This window comes from Schistocerca piceifrons, chromosome X (assembly GCF_021461385.2).
Source record: "Schistocerca piceifrons isolate TAMUIC-IGC-003096 chromosome X, iqSchPice1.1, whole genome shotgun sequence".
NCBI lineage: Eukaryota > Metazoa > Arthropoda > Insecta > Orthoptera > Acrididae > Schistocerca > Schistocerca piceifrons.
Window position 1 is genome coordinate 806,490,319 of NC_060149.1, and position 23,564 is coordinate 806,513,882.

Genomic DNA, 23,564 nt, shown 5'->3' on the forward strand with positions numbered 1-23,564 from the left:
CTGGAAAGGGTTCTGAGGAGCAATAGGTACTAAACAAATTACACTCCTGGAAATGGAAAAAAGAACACATTGACACCGGTGTGTCAGACCCACCATACTTGCTCCGGACACTGCGAGAGGGCTGTACAAGCAATGATCACACGCACGGCACAGCGGACACACCAGGAACCGCGGTGTTGGCCGTCGAATGGCGCTAGCCGCGCAGCATTTGTGCACCGCCGCCGTCAGTGTCAGCCAGTTTGCTGTGGCATACGGAGCTCCATTGCAGTGTTTAACACTGGTAGCATGCCGCGACAGCGTGGACGTGAACCGTATGTGCAGTTGACGGACTTTGAGCGAGGGCGTATAGTGGGCATGCGGGAGGCCGGGTGGACGTACCGCCGAATTGCTCAACACGTGGGGCGTGAGGTCTCCACAGTACATCGATGTTGTCGCCAGTGGTCGGCGGAAGGTGCACGTGCCCGTCGACCTGGGACCGGACCGCAGCGACGCACGGATGCACGCCAAGACCGTAGGATCCTACGCAGTGCCGTAGGGGACCGCACCGCCACCTCCCAGCAAATTAGGGACACTGTTGCTCCTGGGGTATCGGCGAGGACCATTCGCAACCGTCTCCATGAAGCTGGGCTACGGTCCCGCACACCGTTAGGCCGTCTTCCGCTCACGCCCCAACATCGTGCAGCCCGCCTCCAGTGGTGTCGCGACAGGCGTGAATGGAGGGACGAATGGAGACGTGTCGTCTTCAGCGATGAGAGTCGCTTCTGCCTTGGTGCCAATGATGGTCGTATGCGTGTTTGGCGCCGTGCAGGTGAGCGCCACAATCAGGACTGCATACGACCGAGGCACACAGGGCCAACACCCGGCATCATGGTGTGGGGAGCGATCTCCTACACTGGCCGTACACCACTGGTGATCGTCGAGGGGACACTGAATAGTGCACGGTACATCCAAACCGTCATCGAACCCACCGTTCTACCATTCCTAGACCGGCAAGGGAACTTGCTGTTCCAACAGGACAATGCACGTCCGCATGTATCCCGTGCCACCCAACGTGCTCTAGAAGGTGTAAGTCAACTACCCTGGCCAGCAAGATCTCCGTATCTGTCCCCCATTGAGCATGTTTGGGACTGGATGAAGCGTCGTCTCACGCGGTCTGCACGTCCAGCACGAACGCTGGTCCAACTGAGGCGCCAGGTGGAAATGGCATGGCAAGCCGTTCCGCAGGACTACATCCAGCATCTCTACGATCGTCTCCATGGGAGAATAGCAGCCTGCATTGCTGCGAAAGGTGGATATACACTGTACTAGTGCCGACATTGTGCATGCTCTGTTGCCTGTGTCTATGTGCCTGTGGTTCTGTCAGTGTGATCATGTGATGTATCTGACCCCAGGAATGTGTCAATAAAGTTTCCCCTTCCTGGGACAATGAATTCACGGTGTTCTTATTTCAATTTCCAGGAGTGTATATTAGAAGTGTAACATAGCTAAACACTCGGCGAAGTAAGGAATCAGAAAAAGAAATATTGGGTAAGGCCTTTCTACCATACCTTCCCAGAGTGACGGAGAACATCAGCCGTATATTGCGCGACACGGCGTAAAGAAGATTTTCAAACCGACAAGGAAGATCAAAGGGTGTCTTACATCGGCAAAGGAGAAAAGGGACCCACCTGCAGTGTCCTATGCTGTGGGGTGCCCTTATGCCTGGCCAGAGAACATATACCATGTACCTTGCACATGCGGAAAAGTTTATGTCGGAATGACTGGACGATCAATCAACACCAGGATCAAAGAACATAAGCGACATTGCAGGTTGGGGCAGGTGGAGAATTCGGCAGAGCACGCACTGAGTGAGACCGACCACGTAATAAAAATCGCCGACGCGGAAGTTCTGGCTGTAGAGAAGCACTATCACACCCGCTTGTTCAGAGAAGATGTACAAATACAAAAACACGCGAACAGCTTCAACAAGAAAGAGGATAGCATTAAGGTAAAAGGATACTGGCTTCCCGTGTGTAGCGATCGACCGTCGCGGGTAGCAAGAGGAGAACCGCACCGGAAATGACCGCGGAGAAGCCCTGGGACGTTGGCGCGCCAGGTAGATATAGTCTGCGGCCGCGAGCTCGGCTCCAGTTCACGACCAGCAATGGAGGGTGAAGCTTTGACAATGCTAGCCACTCGTGCTGGCGAAACGTCAGTAAAATCATCACAGGAACGTCGGCCGAAGAATCCGAGATAGATGCCAATAGGCAGTTTGTCTATGTGAAGTATGTTTTTCACAGGGACTGCTCTCGATTTGGATAAGAAAGTTACCAGGTAAAAGCCCAATTCATTCCTTGGGACTGTTACCTGTTCTCTGGCCAGGCATAAGGGCATCCCACAGCATAGGAACCAACGTATGTCTGGTTTTATTCTGGCAAGAAAATCATATTTCAGTGGAACTATCTGTGTTATGTACTACGCCTTGGACAGCGTGTACGTGTTAACGCATTCGACACATAATTTTATGTTGTTTTTTCTGGAAGGGTATGAAGACTCCATTTATTTTTTGTACAATTTCTTTTGCGTACTCGTTCAGAAACACATGTATTCTCTGTCTAAGTCGAATGCCTTCTAGTTTGTTTTCGTCACATTCCTCAAAGGGATGAGCGCCGAGGCGTATGTCATTCGTTAACCCGAGGAATTTGCTTTTCCTTTCATTAATAGATGCTCCACATGTCAACTTGTAGGTTTTCAAAATACTGTTCGTGCAGATAACTCGGGCATTATTTTTCACTATTATGATTTAGTCATCTGCATGCTCATTGACTGTAAAGCTGCTGTTTCCAATCTGCTCGCCTTCAGTATGGCTATGTAGTGTATGTATTAATACCTATAAGGATATTAGAAATACAACCATGGACAACGAGCACCCTTATCTGATAGATCAGTACACGGTCAGTCCTTCCGTTAGGTGTCTGTTCACTTGGACCCTTGAAATAATGACTGCATTTACCAGTAAGATTGCGTGAATTATCGATCCCGGAAAACTAAAGTGTTGATCTCGGGAACCCTTTCACTTTAGTTAGGACTGCGTGGTGATCAGTCATGCTGACTAGTATGACTTCATATCCGTCTACGTCAATATTTTCCAAAACGTTACACTTGTCGTGTCGGGATGCTGCGTTTGAGCTTATGTAGATGTAATGAGTCGTCTGGATGTTAAGGTTTTCGTCTACGTATTTTGCCCTGACAGAAGTTCTTACACCTCACAAGGACTCACAAATTGGTATCCGTGGCTCGTAGTAGACAATGAAAGTCACCTTTCTTTCTTTCTTTCACTTGCGCCTGTGTCCCGCAATGTTCGCAGGGTCGGCGTGGTTACAACAGATTTGGCAAGGTTAATTGAAAGGGGTGGCCGGATGCCCTTCCCGCTGCCACCCCATACCCCCCAGGACGGAATCAGTGTACCCCAGCTGTCTGCGTCTAGTGGAAACCATGAAATAGTGCGGAAGTGTTACAAATGTCTGCGCGTCGTGTAACTGAGGCGGGATGTGGGGACCAGCCCGGTATTCACCTAGAGGGGTGTGGAAAACCGCCTAAAAACCACATCCAGGCTGGCCGACACACCGGCCCACGTCGTCAATCCGCCGGGCGGATTCGATCCGGGGCCGGCGCGCCTACGCGAGTCGAGGAAGCAGTGCATTAGCGCTCTCGGCTAACCTGACGGGTCTACACAATAAAAGTCACCCTCAAGTATCAATTCATCATGGGAGTTTCTTATATGAGTGGCGTTCAGCAGATCATGTAACACATTTTTTCTTGCCCAAGTTCACTTATAAATGTGCAGAATTTGTTGTGAGACATCGTTCAATATTCTCGTTGCAGCCTCTGTACTTTCATGAAGTTTCGACCGGTAGCGGCGCCATACGTAGCCCTCAAAATGGTGTCTGTAATGGAAGTGAGTTCCAAGCAGAAAGCTGTCACTGAGTTTCTTTTGGCCGAAAACCAGAGCATCGCAGATACTCGTAGGCGCTTGCAAAATGTCTACGAAGACCTGGCAGCGAGCAAAAGCACGATGAGTCGTTGGACGAGATGTCTCTCATCATAGTAACAAGGTAGCGCAAACATGTTCGATCTCCCCCTTGCCGGCCGGCCGCACACAGATGTGGCCCCTGCAATGTTGGAATGCGCGGACACACTCATTCGATGTAAAAGACAGATCACAATCAAAGACCTCGCTGCTCAACTGAACGTCACATATGTCAGAGAGGAGCTCACACAACTTCACTGGACTGTTCTTCCTCATCTAGCCTACAGCCCGGATATCGTACCTTCCGACTTCCCTGTGTCTGGCCCAATGACAGATGCACTCCGCGGGAAACAGTACGTGGATGATGGAGGGGATATTGGAGCAGACAGACGTTGGCTCCAACGCCGATCAGTAGAGTGGAACCATACGGTCATACAGGCTCTCTCCCAGTAAGGTGGTGTAATGCCGTCACATTGAACGGAGATTATGTTAAAAAATAAGGCTTTGTAGCCAAGAGACTGGAAGACTGAATAAATCGAACTTGCTATCAGGAAACGCCCCTCGTATAACAAATGAGAGTTTTCCAGAAAAATCTATAGAACCCCTTTCTTGTTCGATCCGGACGGAGCATACATGTTTACAAAGAATAATATCATCGATGACCTCTTTTGTCACCCGGACGTCTGGATGAAATTCAAGTTGACTCATCTCTTGACCTCTCTTAATTGTTGTTGTTGTTGTGGTCTTCAGTCCTGAGGCTGGTTTGATGCAGCTCTCAATGCTACTCTATCCTGTGCAAGCTGCTTCATCTCCCAGTACGTACTGCAGTCTACATCCTTCTGAATCTGCTTAGTGTATTCATCTCTTGGTCTCCCTCTACGAGTTTTATCCTCCACGCTGCCCTCCAATACTAAATTAGTGATCCCTTGAAGCCTCAGAACATGTCCTACCAACCGATCCCTTCTTCTAGTCAAGTTGTGCCACAAACTCCTCTTCTCCCCAATTCTATTCAATACCTCCTCATTAGTTATGTGATCTAACCATCTAATCTTCAGCATTCTTCTGTAGCACCACATTTCGAAAGCTACTATTCTCTTCTTGTCCAAACTACTTATCGTCCACGTTTCACTTCCATACATGGCTACACTCCATACAAATACTTCCAGAAACGACTTCCTGAACACTTAAATCTATACTCGATCTTAACAAATTTCTCTTCTTCAGAAACGCTTTCCTTGTCATTGCCAGTCTACATATTATATCCTCTCTACCTCGACCATCATCAGTTATTTTGCTCCCCAAATAGAAAAACTCCTTTACTACTTTAGGTGTCTCAATTCCTAATCTAATTCCCTCAGCATCACACGAGTTAACTCGACTACATTCCATTATCCTCGTTTTGCTTTTGTTGATGTTCATCTTATATCCTCCTTTCAAGACACTGTCCATTCCGTTCTTAATTAAGACTGCACAATCGCATTCGTTTTCTCCCACATTATTTTAGATGCTATATGCGTCTGTAAAGCAAATGTCTTCTCACACTACTGTCTGCAGAAATGCGGCATTGACGTCATTAGTTTTTAAGAATTTAGCTAAAACTTCCCATTTGGACAAGGTGTTAATAACTAATATACTGAGTGTTAGGATCTAATAACTCTACCGACGTTCGTATATGAAGTGATTTGACAGTCAAGATATAAATTTCCATTTGCAGTTCGTATCAAAATCAGTTCAGCACTTCTTTCTGCGACACAGGTTACATGGTCTCTGCCATCCTGCATCAGATTATCATTACTTCCTGCTGCACAGTGAAAATTATGTTTCATCTGGCTGGTCAGTGATACACTACTAGCCATTAAAATTGCTGCGCCAAGAAGAAATGCAGATGATAACCTGGTATTCATTGGAGAGACGTTTTCAATTGGTGAGAGATCTGGAGAATGTGCTGGCCAGGGCAGCAGTCGAACATTTTCTGTACCCAGAAAGGCCCGTACAGGACCTGCAACATGCGGTCGTGCATTATCCTGCTGAAAAGTAGGGTTTCGCAGGCATCGAATGAAGGATAGAGCCACGGGTCGTAACACATCTGAAATGTAACGTCCAGTGTTCAAAGTGCCGTCAATGCGAACAAAAGGTGACCGAGACGTGCAACCAATAGCAACCCATACCATCACACCGGGTGATACGCCATTATGGCGATGACGAATACACGCTTCCAATGTGCATTCACCGCGATGCCGCCAAACACGGATGCGACCATCATGATGCTGTAAACAGAACCTGGATTCATCCGAAAAAATGACATTTTGCCATTCTTTCATCCAGGTTCGTCGTTGAGTACACCATCGCAGGTGCTCCGGTCTGTGATGCAGCGTCAAGGGTAACCGCAGCTACGGTCTCCGAGCTGATAGTCCATGCTGCTGCAAACGTCGTCGAACTGTTCGTGCAGATGCTTGTTGTCTTGCAAAAGTCCCCATCTGTTGACTCAGGGATCGAGACGTGGCTGCACGATCCGTTACAGCATGCAGGTAAGATGCCTGTCATCTCGACTGCTAGTGATTCGAAGCCGTTGGGATCCAGTACGGCGTTCCGTATTACCCTCCTGAACCCACCGATTCCATATTGTGCTAAAAGTCATTGGATCTCGACGAACGCGAGCAGCAATGTCGCGATACGATAAACTGCAATCGCGACAGGCTACAATCCGACCTTTATCATAGTCGGAAACGTGATGGTACGCATTCCTCCTCCCTACACGAGGCATCACAACAACGTTTCACCAGGCAACGCCGGTCAACTGCTGTTTGTGTATGAGAAATCTGTTGGAAACTTTCCTCATGCCAGCACGTTTTAGGTGTCGCCACCGGCGCAAAATTTGTGTGAATACTCTGAAAAGCTAATCATTTGCATATCACAGCATCTTCTCTCTGTTGGTTAAATTTCGCATCTGTTACACGTAATCTTCGTGGTGTAGCAATTTTAATGGCCAGTAGTGTATTACCTCTCAAATGCCATACAAATTAAATATAATGACCAGTGATGAAAAAAATATATAGATTAAAATTAAATTTGAGCGGGAGTCGAACCGTCGCTTCGTACATTATCGTTTTGTGGAGCTCGAACCCTAACCACTTTTTTTTTTTTTTTTTTTTTTTTTACGTTGCGTTTGGTCAGGACGGACATCACATGATACCCGTTCAAGTTCATTGTCGATCCTCTCACTCAGTTTCTTGTTATTACAGAGGGCATCCAGTCCTCTGACCGAAAACGCTGAGCTATCGTGCCGGCATCATTTGACCACGATGAACCGTAACCTGCGGCATCTACGCACAGATATATCAAGTGCGCTATAGACGCTTAAAACTTCTCTTGCTATTTTCTCGGAATTACCTGAGTAATGCATCTTACTAATTGCACATTATGTTGTTTTAATGGCCTACTAAAGGTGTACAAATTTTGAAATAAATCCGTGATCCCGACGTCATGGCCTCCCCTTATAAGTACCGGCAAGACATACGATCGAACCGTGCATGAGTCCCATCATGCAAAAACTGAGCTAGTTGACAAATTATCAGTCGAGTGTGTTCAGAAACATGAGGTATTGCCCCACCACGATAATATTGCATTTGGCCTTCAGACAATATTTCACGAGGACACGCTGAACCTCTCGAAAGTACAGATACAGATGACCCGAAAGTATTGATAGTGTGACGCATTTTCGTTAGTCACCATTGTATTTTTTTACGTCACCTCGTGTTTCCGAAGACGGCCACGGGAGGCTAATTGCAATAATATCTCGGTCGGATGGTACGGTGTTTCCAGGGAGTTTGTTTACACATACCACGTAAGTCTGTTTACAAGTACCGTGTGATCAAAAAGTCAGTATAAATTTGAAAAATTAATACACCACGGAATAATGTAGGTAGAGAGGTAAAAATTGACACACATGCTTGGAATGACATGGGGTTTTATTAGAACCACCCCATATTGCTAGACGCGTGAAAGACCTCTTGCGCGCGTCGTTTGGTGATGATCGTGCGCTCAGCCGCCACTTTCGTCATGCTTGGCCTCCCAGGTCCCCAGATGTCAGTCCGTGCGATTATTGGCTTTGGGGTTACCTGAAGTCGCAAGTGTATCGTGATCGACCGACATCTATAGGGATGCTGAAAGACAACATCCGACGCTAATGCCTCACCATAACTCCGGACATGCTTTACAGTGCTGTTCACAACATTATTCCTCGACTACAGCTATTTTTGAGGAATGATGGTGGACATATTGAGCATTTCCTGTGAAGAACATCATCTTTGCTTTGTCTTACTTTGTTATGTAATTATTGCGACTGGAACAGAAAATGGAGGTAATGACAGTGGCACGTAAAGTGCCCTCCGCCACACACCGTTGGGTGGCTTGCGGAGTATAAATGTAGATGTAGATGTAGAAGAAGTGCCATCTGTCGGACATTTTTTAAACTTTTGAATTTTTTTGGTTCTAATAGAACCCCATGTCATTGCAAGCATGTGTGTCAATTTGTATCTCTCTATCTACATTATTCCGTGATTTATTCAGTTTTCAAATTTATACTGGCTTTTTGATCACCCGTTATATGAGTTCGAACTAACCCATCACCAATGTGTACGTTTGAAATGTCATCTCGTGTGAATTGTGCTTCATTTGTGAATAATAATAACGCAGAAAAGAGCAGATATGTAGCACCGCTGCAAAAACCACTGGCAAAACATAACCCTTGCAGGGTAATCTGCTGCTGACAGGGCCTGTATATGTTTCTCTCGCAAATGTCTCAAAGCTGTCGTATGAGGAACATTCGCTAATAATTCTGACCTTGTGTGGTGACAGAAGCAGTTACGCGCACAGAACCCAGAATCTGCTCCTTTATATCTGGAGTTGTAGATCGTGGTCACCCCGCTTTCCAAACCAGGATCTGTACACTTCCCATGAATGTGCAGACAGTGACGGAGACGTTCAAATATCTTTCGATCACGACATCTTCGGTGTTAGTACCTCTCTTGATGAAAACGACGAGTTAACGCAGTATTGCCGTCCGCCTTGCCATACACTGAGCGCACTTCTGCCAGTTCCTCATTTCAGAACATGCTGAACACCAATGCACCCTTTGCCACGTTATAAACTGCCGTCTTCTGTCACGGCAACTACCTGCGGAAAAAAAAACGTTCCTGTGGATATCAATGTCTTGAAGGCCATAACTCGGAAATCAAGCATTTCCGGACACATATTGAAATGAACATTTTTATTGTGTACATATCAGGATCACATTCATGAAATTATGCCCCCTGTTTCAGAAACACACAATGGAATCTCGCAACTGTATCATCCAGTACAGGTGCCTTTCCAACGTTGAGCGGTTTTAGTCGATCTTAATATCCTGCCTCACCTTTTTTCAATATCTTCCGTTTCGGCGTTCGTACAATGACTGATTCACACGGTGAAAGAGTTTCGTAAAACCTAATTAGGTGTTTTGTTTTCTCTCTTTCATCTTTAGTTTCGGTTACAGTGTGGTCGCTGAGTGATTGAATAGATGATTTCTAACCGTTTACTGACTTTACGTTAGATTAGAACTTTTTAGGATTTTTGGTCAGATTGGTTGTAGAGGACTGTACTTCCACATTCATTAAATTGACGAATGACATGATATGTGACGTACGGCAGCAGATACTTTTAGTAAAGTTCGCAGCTCGTTGTAGCAGCGATTGTAGACGATACCCTGGCCATCACACAGCGTCGTCATAGCTGTGCGTCCACAACAACACACCAAAGTACATCCTGGAACACCATTGTAGACTATTCACGCCTAATTCTAAAACAAAGAGATTCGAGACGCATGATAGAAATCCAATTCATAGTTCCAATCTGTTGTTCATTTTCAATATGACGAGAGAATTCATCATTGCAAATGTCCCTTTCCGTAAAATAATTTCATTTTTAATTCCTAATTTATTTTTACTTTAATATTAAATCGATATGCATGAGTAGACCTATAGATTAAAGCATTTATTTCAGGAGTCATACTAAGAAAACAGACGGCGTGATAGTGTTAGTCACTATTCAGTATCTTGTGTACCATTTAGAAACCATCGTCTCCTCAAAGTTATAGAACTGAAATTAAACCATTCCTTTGGCACACAACGACACACGAAACGACTATGTTCATTTACATATTGCCAGGTTCTGTGACGGAGGTCGCTAACGCACTATGGTACGGGGTTAGTTGACGCAGAACTATCCGGTTCAAATCCCAGTTATGGAAGACATTCCTTCACCACTGGGAATCGAACTGATTACGTCCGGATTGTTCGCTGGTCTAATTGCATGTGTTAGCTATCTCGGCGACGGATGCTTAATGAAATATGCTGACTCCTGTCAGAATATTACTACTGGAACCATCACTAGAGTATTATATGGCGCCCAGTGTGAAGCTATACGAATAATATATGAGCTACAACTGTAGACAAATGGCTCTGAGCGCTATGGGACTTAACATCTGAGGTCATCAGTTCCCTAGAACTTAGAACCACTTAAACCTAACTAACCTAAGGACATCACATGCTTCCATGCCCGAGGCAGGATTCGAACCTGCGACCATAGCAGTCGCGCCGTTCCAGACTGAAGCGCCTAGAACCGCTCGGCCACACTGGCCGGCCAACTTCAGACATCTTCAGTAAGAATAATAATGGAAAAAGATGTTCAGACATCTAACTAGCGTTCGGCTGGCATCTAGTGTTTTTTTGTTTTTTACTTTATTGTTATTTTAAGCCTGTACAACAGGCAGGATGTCAGCAGCACACTATGCTGCTCTTCAGCCATAGAATATACAATGGGCAAAAACAGTGAGAAGACACATAAGTGACAGAACGGTGGGCAATAAAACAGGAGACACACATAGAGACAAACACGGAGCCGTTCACACTCGTCGATAATCCACACTGCGAACTGATGAGATGACACACAAACACTGAAGATGACGATGGCACTGGTGAACGATGGAGTGTGACGGTGAACACTGAGCACTAAACACGACGGCACACACGAAACACTGATGGCGGTGATTTCCCCCGCGCGAATGTCCACTTAGCGTGTGCGAGTCCGGGGACCTGCCAAGAGGGGAACAGGGGTGAGGTGGGGGAGAGGGGAGGAAAAGGATGCCAATGGCGGAGGAGAGGGACAGGGGAGGGGAGGCCCGGGGGAGGAGGGAGGAGAAAAGGAGGAGGGAGGGAAAAAGGGAGAGAAGGGAGGGAGGGTGCCCAGAGGAGCAAGCACAGGAGGAGGGCGGGAGGATCAAAGTTGGTAGGAGGGGTAGATGGAGGGGAGGAGGGCATCAACAGGGAGGGGGAGCTGGCGGAAGCCACCTTGGGAGAGGGTAAGGAGGGTGGAGAGATGGAGACCGGGTGGGATGTGGGAATACAGGCGCGGCAGCGGGCGGGGGTGGGAGAGGATCGGGGACACGAGCGGGTGTGGAAGATCAAGTTTACGGGAGGTGTACAGGATCCGTATCCATTCAAGGAAAAGGAGGAGGTGGGGGAAGGGGATGAGATCATCCAGGATCCGCATGGGGGAGGGGAGACGGATGCGATAGGCAAGGCGGAGAGCATGGCGTTCAAGGATTGGGAGGGATTTATAAAAGGTAGGGGGGGCGGAGATCCAGGCTGGATGGGCGTAACAAAGGATAGGGCGGATGAGGGATTTATAGGTGTGGAGGATTGTGGAGGGGTCCAGACCCCACGTACGGCCGGAAAGGAGCTTGAGGAGACGGAGGCGGGAACGTGCCTTGGCTTGGATTGTCCGGAGATGGGGAGTCCAGGAGAGGCGACGGTCGAGGGTGACGCCAAGGTACTTAAGGGTGGGAGTGAGGGCGATAGGACGGCCATAGACGGTGAGATAGAAATCAAGGAGGCGGAAGGAGGGGGTGGTTTTGCCTACAATGATCACCTGGGTTTTGGAGGGATTGACCTTAAGCAACCACTGGTTGCACCAAGCAGTGAAGCGGTCAAGATGGGATTGGAGAAGGCGTTGGGAGCGTTGTAGGGTGGGGGCAAGGGCAAGGAAGGCAGTGTCATCAGCAAACTGGAGAAGGTGGGCGGGGGGTGATTGCGGCGGCATGTCCGCCGTGTACAAAAGGTACAGAAGGGGGGAGAGGACGGAGCCTTGGGGCACACCGGCGGAGGGGAAAAAGGTGTAGGAATCTGTGTTATGGATTGTGACATAGGAAGGACGGCGGGAGAGAAAGGAGCCGATCAGACGGACGTAGTTGATGGGAAGGGTGAAGGTTTGGAGCTTGAAGAGGAGACCGGAATGCCAGACGCGGTCGTAAGCGCGTTCGAGGTCAAGGGAGAGGAAGATTGCGGAGCGACGGGAATTTAGCTGTTCGGAAAGGAGATGAGTGAGGTGAAGGAGAAGATCGTCGGAAGAGAAGGACGGCCGAAAGCCACACTGGGTAACGGGAAGGAGGTGGTGCTGGCGGAGATGCTGGTGGATGCGGCGGGTGAGGATAGATTCCAGGACCTTGCTGAAGACCGAGGTAAGGCTGATGGGACGGTAGGAGGAGACGGCGGACGGCGGTTTGCCAGGTTTAAGGAACATGAGGATGCGGGAGGTTTTCCACAGGTTGGGGTAGTAACCAGTGGACAGGACTACATTGTAGAGCTTGGCCAGAGTGGAGAGAAAAGAGACAGGAGCTTCACGAAGGTGATGGTAGGTGACACGATCGTGACCAGGAGCGGTGTTGCGTTTGGTGCGGAGTGTAGCAATGAGATCCTGTCTAGTGATAGGAGTATTGAGTTCCGTGTGTGCAGTGTTGTCCAAGTACTGGAAACCAGGAGTGAGGGGAGGGACAGAAGTGTCAGTTCGATCACAGATATCCGGGAAGAGGGAGTAATCAAACTGGGGATCATCGGGGATGGAAAACACATTGCACAGGTAGGAGGCAAACTGATTGGCCTTACTAAGGGCGTCAAGGAAGGGGTGATCATCATGGAGAAGAAGATAGTAAGGGGAGGGCTTAGTTCCGGTAAGGCGATGGAAGGCTGACCAGAACTTGGACGAGTTGATAGGGAGGGTGCATTTAAACGGGTGCATGTCTGTCGCCAGTCCCGACGTTTCTTAGCCGCGAGCAAATTACGAATGTGTCGCTGGAGTTGCCGGTGGCGTCGTAGGGTGTCCGGGTCACGCGTGCGGAGGAAGGCACGGCAGAGACGGCAGGATTCACGGAGGAGGAGGACGGCCTGTGGGGGTAAGGTAGGACGGTGGAGGTGGATGGCGACAGTAGGGACGTGGGCCTCCATGGCCTCAGACAAGGTCTGCTGGAGAAAGGAGGCAGCACGGGTGACATCATCGGGGTGGTGGTAGGTGAAAGGGTGGCTATCGACCTGGGTGGAGAGGGTATCACGGTAGGCATTCCAGTTGGCACGGGAATAGTCATGGATGTACTTAGGGGGAGGGTCATTACGAGGGTCGGGGCGGGGGCGACGTCCGTCGGAAACGGTGAGGAGGACAGGGAGATGGTCACTACCAATAGGCTCCAGGACATCCACCGTTATGCGACCAAGGAGGTTGGGGGAGGAGAGAATAACATCGGGAGTGGAGTTGGATTCGGGACGGGTGTGCTGGGGGATGGGGATGAGGTCGCCTTGAAGGGTGGAGAGGAACTGATGCCACCACCGTAACTGGGCAGCGGAACGACTATGGATGTTGAGGTCGGCGGCGATCACGTAGGAGGAGAAGGTACGGTCGATGTGGGAGAGGAAGTCGAAGGGAATAGGAGCGTTGGGGCGGACATAGATGGTGGCGCAGGTAACGGTAAGGCCAGGGAAGAACAGACTAAGGATCAGGTGTTCGGTGGGGTCGGGAAGGAGAGGTTGGAGCCGAACGGGGATCTGGCGGTGGTGCCCAATGGCGTCCGTGTTTGGCGACATCGCGGTGAACGCACGTCGGAAGCGTGTTTTCGTCATCGCCATATTGGCGTATCACCCGGTGTAATGGTATGGGGTGCCATTGGTTACACGTCTCGGTCACCTCTTGTTCGCATTGACGGCACATTGAACAGTGGACGTTACATTTCAGATGTGTTACGACTCGTGGCTCTACCCTTCATTCCATCGCTGCGAAACCCTACATTTCAGCAGGATAACGCACGACCGCATGTTGCAGGTCCTGTACGGGACTTTCTGGATACCGAAAATGTTCGACTGCTGCCCCGGCCAGCACATTCACCAGATCTCTCACCAATTGAAAACGTCTGGTCATTGGTGGCCGAGCAACTGGCTCGTCACAATACGCCAGTGACTACTCTTGATGAACTGTGGTATCGTGTTGAAGCTGCATGGGCAGCTGTACCTCTACACGCCATCCAAGTTTTGTTTGATTCAATGCCCAGGCGTATCAAGGCCGTTATTACTGCCAGAGGTGGTTTTTCTGGGTACTGATTTCTCAGGATCTATGCACCCAAATTGCGTGAAAATGTGATCACATGTTAGTTCTAGTATAATATATTTGTCCAATGAATACCCGTTTATCATCTGCATTTCTTCTTGGTGTAGCAATTTTAATGGCCAACAGTGTACTTCGATTACCATATTCGTTGCTCTAATGTTTCCAGATATGTTCCTGTATTACAGTTTTGTTTATTTTGTATTCCTAGGTAAGAAACAACTTTTTGAGCTCAGTTTTCACGTATTTGGCTCTATCTACTATTCTGTGATCCTATTATACCATATGTGTCGTTCTGGAGTTGCGTTTCGTTGTCCTGAGAACACAGTTAGGTCCGATTTTTGACGTTTTCGAGCCAATAGCACCGGAAATTTTCAGTTTCACTGTGTGTTGGTAGCGTGAGTTTACGTTATATAGTGTTGCCAACTGTCGCAGAGTGTTTTTGGACATCTTTTGTTTGTGGTGTCAGTATGGAGTTTGATATAATTTTGTTTGTTACATGATACGAGTTCGTCTGTATCTGTGCGTAGTGGGCTCTGCTCTGGAAACTTTCTCTTATTCACTGAGAGAAGAGGAATGAAGCGCCTTGGCCTCGCCTGTGGAGACCTGCTCTTTATATTGTGTGCGATTTAAGAAATATACGCGAATCTGAATGACGACGACTGCAATTCGGACTCCACGGTTGTCACGTATGTCATAGCTGAGCTACTCTCCTCAGCTTGGAATCTTTTGCTAGCTTGGTGGAGGCTGAATCCTTTGCAGGCTCCCACAAGTGATGTCCCTTCAGAAAGCGAAACGTGACCTATTCTGCGTAGTCACCAGCGTTTTGTTTAGGACTCGTGAGTCATCCTGTAGCTGTCACTGAAGCTTGCTATCTTGCCCTCGAACGAAGCTCCACACTATCTTAACGATTGCTTCTCATTAGTTTAGTAACATCTATTTGCTCATCTTCACAAATTTAACAGTTTTCTCCCACCTTGAATCATTTCATTGGTTTTTCATAAAGGTTGTGCCTGCACTACATGAGTAACTGGAAACAGCACTTGCTAAGGATAGAGAAATAAATAAAACTCGACGATCAAGCAGACAACAATGTTTTCTATAATTTATTTATGTGTTTATAATATAGATCCCGTACCAGACAAAAGCTAACGGAGTATCATATAGCTAAGGAATTACTTCAGAATCAAATGGTTCAAATGGCTCTGAGCACTATGGGACTTAACTGCTGTGGTCATCAGTCCCCTAGAACTTAGAACTAATTAAACCTAACTAACCTAAGGACATCACACACATCCATGCCCGAGGCAGGATTCGAACCTGCGACCGTAGCGGTCACGCGGTTCCAGACTGAAGCGCCTTTAACCGCTCAATGGATTTCCCCATTTGCAGCCCATATCTTCTCTAGGATGCTTCCCCGTTCGTGTTTGCTCCACTTATATACTTTTCTTACCACGCCATGAACCTGTAACGCCACCAGACGACATCCAACGTCGCGGTGGGCTGTGGTCATAATGTACTGGCTCATCAGTGTACATGCCAGCAACGAGGCCAGTATTTACTTACTCTGTATTGTACACAATGCTCTGCATCTCGATATGTCATTACGCATGCAACACTTTTGTATTGGAAGTGGACAGAAAAATTACTGTATTAGTGTAGTGAGCATTTGAATGTATGGGTGATAAAGAAATTTATCCCCAGTACTTGTGGTCTCTAACAAGATGGGTCTCGACAAGATGTAGTCTGGCATAAATACTGGACTCGATCGACCCAAGGACCAGTCTCAGGTAGCACCTGAAGAAGACAGCGAGGCACGCTGTTGAAATATCGTGCGAGAATGACGCGAACATCCGGCTGGATTCCCGAATATCCAAGATGTCAAGATGTAGTCTGTCTATTCCTGGTGGCGTTAGGAATCGTCATTACAAGGGTTTGTGCAGTACGTTTAGAGGTATGGCATAAAGATCCTGATTTTTCAGACTATGATGTAGTGTAAATAAGTTATACAAAACTGCAACCAGTCACTTTTTTGAATAATTATGTTTTATTTCATGAACCGGTTTCCGAACCTTTTCAGTTTCATCTTCAGATGGTTTCAGGAAGTTACATCATTATTGCTAGCATAATGCTGGGTGCTGGCTCTATGACAAAAAGGTGGAACACACTTTAATGTATCGCCATGACTATAGCTTATCTGTCGATATGGATGTAAATTTAGTTTTTTTACTTACTGCGACAGTATAGGCGGCTTTTTTCGGTTAGCGTGCACCTGTCTGCCTCCATTTTGACGTCCAGTTGTTGTATCACTACACACACTTCCACACAAACTATATTAATTACACTCTGACAGCGAGACTTTTCCAGCATCCAGCATGCGCTTTACAACTGCTGCTTGTAACAAAGATCTTGACAGAAAGATATGGCATAGGCATACATTGCACAGAGATGTAATTTGTTCTTCTTTACATGTATTAAGGTCAATATAAGGGCAAATATTTTAATCAGACTGGCGATAACAAGAGAGTACAAAATATATTAAATAAATAAACTACTACAAGAGCAAACTTCAGGTGATCTGATATCTTATTTCTATTTGTATATTGCGTATAATACAGGCATTTTACAGCTTATTTTATTTTATTTTATTATGTGATTGGCATTAACATGGATATCTTTGATTCAATGCTACACAGTTATTGTATCTGCAGTGAGATGCAGCTGTCTGTTAGACTAGGACCTTTATATTTACATATAAATTAATAACTAACATTCAGATCAACTGTTGGCTTATTTCTGTTGTTATATTCTGGGGTATTAGCAAGAGTAGATTCTGTTTATTTTAGCTAAAGGTATATGTATAAAAGTTATAGTGATTGTAATGTACTAAAGCTGCCTGTATGGCTATACACTTTATATTTAGAAACCATGAACAAAAGTTCTTTAACTGTTAACTTATTTTCATTCTTACATAAATCAGTACTTTTATACATATTACTTCTAGCTGGAACAAACAGAAGCTGCCTTTACCAATATTCCAGGTCACTTTAATGTTCCAAAAGTAATCGCCACAACTATGAGTACATTTATCCCAGTGTGAGACAAGATGGTCAGTGCTCTGATGTAAAAATATTCGTATTTGTCTACGGGATCATGATTATACCCAGGCGTGGATCTCTTTGTCCAATGCAAATTGACTACCCCGAACTTGTAAGGCCTTCCCATCGAAACTTCTGCAGTGTAATCATAGCAGCATGCGCGCCAGCTCCGGGAAAGTCATGGTGATCTTTTTCTTTGACTGCAAGGGCGTACAGTAGAATAGCAGGGCGGATTCAAGCCGAGATAACGATCTTATCACAGCCGGTGTCATGTTACACATCCGCTGCCAGGTTACATACTTGGGATTGTAGCCTCCCCCTCACTTATCGACCTTAATGACAGTGAAAAATTAAACCGCATGCACCTAATGGAAATTTGGGAAAAACAATCGTCACCGAAGTTAATTTGTCGGTAAAGAGGGAGGAAAGGGTTACATCTAAATGAAAGGAAAAATGCAAATGAAATTGGTGAAAATTAATTTTGAGAAAAGAATAAAATTAATAAAGAAAGTAAATGTGTGGTCGTTACATTAACAATTAATTGGCGTTAATTAGATAGTTGAGATCTGGGGAAAATTGCGGTCGCCAGTCCTATGGACAACTACTATAATAACTGAAAATGAAAGATTAATGTACATATAATTAGCACTAAAAGCATGGCAACTGAAGGTTGCACGTGTTGTGTGAAAACTGAATGTTTGTCAGAAGTAATGAATTTCGCTACACTCTGACTTAATTTAGCAAAAGAATTAATAAAACCGGAAAATTGAAAGTTAGTTTAGTGACTGAAATTAATAGTGAATTTGTTTCTAAAGCACTACGAAATTCAATAAAATAAGTTTAGTCTTGGGCTACCTCAACAATCATTTCAAAAGCTACTTGAATCTACGCAATTTAGAAATAAGAGATTTAACTTTGAACTTGAATTAAATGATTCTGAACAATTAACAATAGTAAAATTTAGTGCATACCAAGCTGAGCTGCAGTCACAGGTAAGCTAAAATATGGTAACAAAACTCGCACTCTTAATTTGTGCTTGTGTAATCTAAATATTGTAGCCAGCTACGAATACTTTAACTGAACTTTGAAATTAAAGCAGTGAAATGGAATTTTGAATTTCAACGACACTCGGGTTCATTTTGGAAAAGGAAGGGACCCTGCTTGGTAATGCAATTGGGACAATGATCAACAAAGGTTCATGTTATGTTGCTGTAATTTTGTGAGGCAAATGGGACAATTTTAAAAGCCAAGGTCTGCCATACAGTTCTAAAACTTTACATGCTTCCAGTCTTCCTTGTTGGTTGATTGAAGGTTTGAAGTCGTCGGTCGAGGAGGTGGCGACAGTCACTCATTGTCGGCTGTCGCTGTTGCAGAAGCTGGATGTTGGCGCGCGTTCTTCTCGACACTGTCACCAGGCGAAACGGGCTCTTGATGTGCACCAGCTAATGCTTCCCGTCCGTGACACGGTGTCATAAACTATCATAGCAAGTCGAGCGCAATTACATGCTGCCAAACCCCGAAAGCACGGCAACTCGTGGGAGCGTCACTCAACACACGTCCTCCACTGCCCTACTCCAGCCAGATTCTGCTCTGCCCACGCTCTACGCGGCAGAGTTAACACTACCAAAGATCCTAAACACTTTGGTTCTCCACACGACCTATCGATGTAACCGTTCGATAGCATAGTTTTCCCTAGGCCAGACCCAGGGTAAAAATACAAATAATATTTACAAAATAAACCAATTAAACACCACATAAATGCATAAATGTATATATACAAATAGTAAAACAATTACAATATATAAAGACACAGAAATGCCATATCTTCAGGTAACAAAATAAGGAAAAAATTTATAGTACAATGGATGAAAATAGGAGGATATGCATTTCCGGCGTTACAGGCTCTTAGCTTCCCCTCTCCCTTCCATTGTGAAACTACCGGGAATTGATCGAGCTTACCCAGAAGAATTACCCAGGCAATTGCGCTATAGTCTGATTTAAAGTAGTTGTCAGTTGACGTTTGTGCTGCGAAGTTGCGGCGTTGTCACGTCAAGCACTGGCTGGAGGCAGCCACCTCAGCGCATCGCTACCCCCGGCGATAGAAAATCGCTTTAAAGCCTGTATCTTCTACAAAAAGTAAGTAAAAAATTTCAAACCCACATATGATGTATATCTCTACAATGTCTCTCAATCTGTCTAATATCTATTCTTAATTTTAATTAGGACAAGAGTTACGTTAATTTGTTTGAAACAATTTAAATTCTCGATTTCGCAAACAGCTTCTAACTTATCACGTCATTACTGAAAAACTATTGGTATCACAGCAAAATATTTTTTTCCATTCATTAACAAAATAATGTACTCGGCAAAGAATCCTTAAAAGTTTTCGTAGTGCATCACGTTTCTTGTATATAAATTTCTGAAAACAGCATATTTAAGCAACCCTATCAGTATTGAACTCGAAACAAGTATGACGTTTAAAATCTCTATCTCCTATAAATATTATGTAAATATTTTGAAATTTACGTACAGTATCGGTCTCAGTGGTATCTATAAGCAAATCAAATATCTTTTCTTAATTTCAATTAGGGCCGTTGTTGCATTAAGTATTGAAGTGTGAGAAATTTTCGCGTCCTGAAAAGTTTTCTTCATTAGATTGCAAATCTCGAAAACTCTTACACACATTGAATAACATCTTGGTGTGTACACAAAATGAAATAGAATTAAAATTCAGTCTAACTTACCGTAAGGAGATGACGAGAGCTGGCCAAACAGTATTTCTTAGTCTCACAACAAGAATAAGAATTAATCGAAATAAATTGACAAACACACTACTTAATGGCATTAAGTACACTACACACTAATCAGACAATGCGAAAACACCGCTTAATTCAGAGTCAGAGTCAGTGGAACTATCAGTCTCGCTGCTCGTATTGACAGATATAATCAAGTCTTCGACACTTTGTTGTAAGATACCTTCATTGTTTCATGCGTCCTGTATCACTCGTTTCACGTGATGTACTACCTTCTGCCAGTCTTACGATGTCACAATTTCAACTGTCTCTTCCAAAAGGCGTTCCACTTCGGTTAATGTGAATTTCTTATTTTCTGCAGTAATATGCCGCTTAACCTGAGCCCAAATCAGCTCAATTGCGTTGAAATGGCAGTGGTAAGGAGGCAACCTGAGCACTTTATGCCCGTATTTTTTTGCTACTTCATCCACAATGTAAATCGGGTTCTTTGGCTTATGTTGCGATACAAGTTCTAATAATTCTGCCCTTGTAAAATTACTGTCGAACTGCACCTTATGTTTCTGTAACCAGCTAACAATGTCGTTTTTCCTCGTTGCCTTTGTGGGTGCTTTGTCTTGTATTACTGAATGATAAGGAGCGTTATCCATAACAATGACAGAGTTTTTTGTTAAGTTCTGGAGCACACAGTCTTCAAACCATTTCACAAAAGTATTATGGTTCATCTCTTCGTGGTAGTCGGAGGTCTTATTTGAACTGAATAGCAGCAGACAATTTGGAATGAAACCTTTTGAATTTCCGGCATGTGCTACAATTATCCTTTTTCCTCTGCCGATCGGAGCTACCATACTTCCGCCGATGGTACCGTCTGTCCAGCCTTTTTTTAAACTGTGTCCTGCATTCACCAACGTTTCATCAACCAAACGATATCATCAAAATTTGTCCCCACTAATTCTCTAAGAAAGCGGCATCGCCAGGCTGCAATATCTTGGCGTTTCATTAGTAACTTTCTGCCAGAGATGGATTTATAGCGGAATCCTAACATTATCACGACTCGTAACAAAGACGATTTACTACCCTGAAACAGGTAAGCCGCTGTGAGGGTAGCATGTAGTTTTTTGAGTGTTGGATACTCCTTCCTCGAATAAAATGCGTATATTTGACGACGAATGCCATCTTCCTGAAAAGAGTCAAGTTTTGTGACCCTCTTCTCCAGTCGCCTCTTTTTCCCAGGTGTCTCCAATTTAGATGAGTCACTTGAGCCTTCTTTCATGAATTTCTCCTTGCAGATTCTTATTACTGATCGTTCGCTGACTTGCAGAGCAGCTGCAGTTCGCTCCACCACCTTATCCAAAGGAACGAGAGGCCTTCCTGCAGCCCTCTCTCTCTCAAAATACTCCCTTAAGGAACACACGTATTCACGTGCCTGACTGCGTCTAACGCCATGTCCGCCACTTTTTGAAGGTTTCCGAGGAGTGTGCAGCCTCGGCCTCCCTCTCTTGCGACTGCTTTCATCAGACATCGTAAACACGTGAAGCTACAAGTCACTCAAATGTCTCACCCGCACGTCTACAACGGCTCACTGAGGACTGGCTGGCACAATGCCTTAGTCAGCTCAGCAGAGCGAAGTGGCAACCCAGCGGCAGCCGACAGCGCCGGCTGCCATTGGTTTATTGGTGGCGGGAGCCCTGCAGCACGTTCCCTGTCAAGTGACAACTACTTTCAATCAGACTATAGTTATATTCAAGGTCATGTTGTCACGTGTCCTAAAAAATGGTGACAACCCATCCTCTTATCCGCAGATCAATGAGGATCATACACCTTGTCTACGGACAGCTAGACAGCATAGGGAGAAGATATGTCTGTTTGTTAATAGCAATATTACATGAAGCCAGCAGAGACTACACCCCAGCAGATATGTAAGTACTCTTATTTTTCCATTTTTCCCCTTTTTTTTTTTTTTTACCAGGAGCGTAGGGAAAGGTTCTAGACCAGGGCCGGCCAGAAATTCTGCACGCGTGCAGTGATCCTGCACATGTGCAACTTCCGGGTCACAGTGTGCACGCCGCAGCCGTCAGCGTTCATGTAGTGCATGTTTCTACGCACAGATGTCGCTTTATCCACTTGCTGGGATACTGTGTACCGGCGAATTCTAGTGCTCTTTCCACAGCTTGCAAGCCAACCATGGGAAGGTATTTCGCGTATTAAATGTGGAGTCACCGCCAAACACCACAATTGCTAGGTGGTAGCTTTAAATCGGCCGCGGTCCATTAGTACATGTCGGACCCGCGTGTCGCCACTTTCAGTGATAGCAGACCGAGCGCCACCACACGGCAGGTCTAGAGAGACGTACTAGCACTCGCCCCAGTTGTACGGACGACGTAGCTAGCGATGCACACTGACGAAGCCTCGCTCATTTGCAGAGCAGATAGTTAGAATAGCCTTCAGCTAAGTCAATGGCTACGACCTAGCAAGGCGCCATTAGCAGTATATTGTCTGAAACCATAGAGTCTCACATGTATCGTCAATAGCGATGTACCAAGGATGGATTAAAGTTAAGTATTCCAGAAGCTACGTACTTTTCTTTATAGCGTTCATTACGTATCCTGTTTCAGACCTATCTCTAGCCTACGTGAGTTAACGCGTGCCTTTCGGCTTCCTCTCATTGTGTCTAGGCTGTCTTGTCTAGACACAACATTAAACATTTAAAATACTGTCACAGTCTGCTCATTGACACGTCTACTTTTATGTTAACAGTTTAACCCAGTAAGGCAAGCAATACAGTTAATAACCGTGGGTTTTTATTAAGGCAGCTTGACTGACGGCACGTAGATACGCGTAATGTTTTTGATCTAGTATTTAAGAAAGAGAGCACTTAGCGACTTCCAACGAACCTTATTCATGCTTTCAAATAACATTAAACTAATGCAAGGTTTCCTATAACTAATTCTCGGTGTCCTCAGTTACCTCTGAACAGAATAACCGGAGACCTGTCGATGATCACTTGTTATTTCAATACCATTATTGCTATATCTTTCATCAGTTCCGTCTGAAATCTGCATAATAACCGACAATTAGATGAATGTTACGTATTATCGACTTCAGCTGAGCGTAGCCCTTCACACATTAATAAAAACCCCTATATGTAAGTATACATTGGAACAATCGGTTTAATGACCAATTTTCCTGATAATAATGTAACATGGAGCAGAATGAGGCAATAATGCACAATTAGTAAACAATAAT